This window comes from Betta splendens, chromosome 9, assembly GCF_900634795.4.
Source record: "Betta splendens chromosome 9, fBetSpl5.4, whole genome shotgun sequence".
Taxonomy (NCBI): Eukaryota; Metazoa; Chordata; class Actinopteri; order Anabantiformes; family Osphronemidae; genus Betta; species Betta splendens.
Window position 1 is genome coordinate 29,636,165 of NC_040889.2, and position 2,843 is coordinate 29,639,007.

Sequence of the window (2,843 nt, forward strand, 5' to 3'; positions counted from 1 at the left end):
TTACAGGAGATGAGGACAAAAATAATGTTGACTTTGAACTGTATTTGTCAGGAGAAAAGATGAGCTATGAAAAGGAAAAACGTTTTTTAAAGACATTGTTAATGTCTTTTCTGAAATCTTGGCTTTGGTTTGTGTGCTCTTATATTTATGAATGTTACTATAAAGGAGAGTCCTTAATGTTACCAAAGACAGGATCAGTCATATGGAGAACCGGAACCGCCATAATCAAAAGGAAAAAGGAAATAAATTTACAAATTTTTAAATTATTATTATTATTAATATACAAATATGAATATACAAATATATAAAACTTTGGAAATATTTTTTTATAAATGCTTATATTTCCAGTAAAACACTTATTAATGTTCACATTATTTATTTTTCAAATTTTTTAACGAAAGATTTATGCATTTAGCTTTTCCTTTTCTCAAGCCGTTATTCTTTTCGCAAAGTGTTGGCAAATGAGTGTCACTGCAGTCATTGGTCAATTTGTGAAGCGTTTCCTAATCGATTCCTCTCGTTTAGACACTCGGTGAATGCTACAGCAATGCATCATGGTCTAGCTAGCATTAGCAATGGATCTTCGGCAGAAAGAAAACAACAAGTGATGGGTCCGGCAACGCCGATGCGTCGGCGCCTGCGTCGAGCTCTTAGAGCGAAACACTGTGTCGGTGCGCGCATCGCGTGGGAAAAGCACGTGACCGATACAGTTCCTGTATCAGTCACCGTCTGACGCGCCAGACTGTGTTTATAAGGAAGCGCATGTGTGGGGATGCATCTGCCGAATGGAATCTCTGAGCGTTTGCCGTTCATCGTCAAATTCATCTATAATTCATCTCATATCGGAAAATAAGGTGTCTTTTTTGATTTAATTTTATAATAAAGTGAAAGTGTATTAATAAAATAATTAATTAATTTTAAAAAGTTTTCACTTGATCTATCTGAATTCAGATTAATTTCAAAGTGACTCTTAGTTTACTAATAACAGTATTTTTTGCAGGTTAAATGTCACATTTGTTCGACAGAACTTTCCTATTTAAACCAAACCACCTCAGTGTGTTGACCCCAGCAACACTTCTAGACCCCAGATTTAAATCACCCTGGTTCCTCCAAGTGCAATGAGGGCATCAGTAGACTGCAGTCAGAACAGCAGCTGTCTACTTCAGGCATGTTATTCAGCATTATTTGTTTCTTGTTGTTTGGAAATCATGTACTAAATTGCCAGTTTGTTGTTTCTAGATAACCTTTGGCGAGATCTCCTCATTGCAGTGGGCAGAGAGACCAAATTTGTTTTAAAAAAAGGCATCCTCATTCACAACATGTTAACTTAGATTGTCATGTTATGATACATGTCCACTTTATCAACTGTATCTAAAAATATCAATTTTAAATTGAAATGAAATAATACTATATAACATACAATGGCTTAAATTATATTATTGTATATATTAAGACACAAAATCAGTGTCAGGCGAGTCTGTCAACTGGGTTGCCTGTAGGGAGTTTTAAGGTCCAGCAGGTGTCAGTATTCAGTGACACAGTATCGACACAGTATCAATACAGTTTTGCAATGTGTCGAAACATTTCATGACGCCTCATCTACCCATCACTAAAAACAACTTACTGTAAGGCATCTTGCGGACAATTCAGAAAGTTTTACACCAGACGTCATGGTGTTTTAAATTAATTTGATTCGGGAAAACCTGTTCAGTTTATCTGACAATACGGGCAGAGAAATACCAAAGGTAGTGAGTATTCCTGCAAGAGCTCAGAAACTAAGTGACGTTTTGCCATCACGCAAACAAGCACGACTCTACGTCGTTAGCACGAGTGGGTTCATCTTCTTGCTATAATGGCAGTTTGTAAGCCAAGCTTGTGGTTTATTACCACCACCACCTGTTTGTTTGGTGCATAACTGCGAGTCAGTCAGTCTTCGTCCTCCGGAGTGATTCGATTGCTTTTGCCCCGAAGAGCGAAAACATGCCCCATTATTAGCATAATGTCAGTGAAATAGAAATAGAAATAAATGTGAAAATAAAGAAAATAGAAAATAAATATATATATAAATACATACATACATATGCACATAAATATGTGAATGAATCGTTAAATCGGAAATAAATATATGTATTTATACATTTATTTTGTCCCTTTTTTTCTTTCTATTCGTATATATATATATATATATATATATATATATATATATATATATATATATATATATATATATATATTTATCTCTATATAAGTACATTTAATGCCTTTTTCCTTTATATTTCATTATGGCGGTTTCAGTTTTCCATACATTCAGTATTTTTACTTGTCTCTTCACAAAGTGAATAATATCCACCAATCTTCTCTTTTACTCCTCCTGTAGATCACAAATGTGATTTTTGCATTGGTCTCTGAGCTTAAAAGGCAGTTTTCTAATGATGCTTAACATCATGGGTGTCTAAACATTTTTCACCAAGGGCAATGAGGTAAAATACACCAGCAGCTGGGCCACCCACTCGAGGTGAAGTACGTATTGTCACAGATCTGGCTCCATTGTCATGCTCACCTGCACTTCCTGTTTCTTTTTGTATTTCCGGTCTAGTTCCTGTGTGTATTAGTTTCCATCTAGCCTTACTTTTGGTCATGTCATTCACCACCTGCATCTAATCTGTAATCAAGCCCTGTATTTAAGTTCCACGTCATGCCATGTTCCTGGTCAGATTGTTGCACATTGTTGTTCCTCTTGTTACCTGTGTCAACTCCCCAGTGTTCATGCTGCGTAAATACTCTGTCTACCAGTCCTTGATCTCGTTTTGACCTTGCCTTTAGTGATGGCCCATCACTGATGG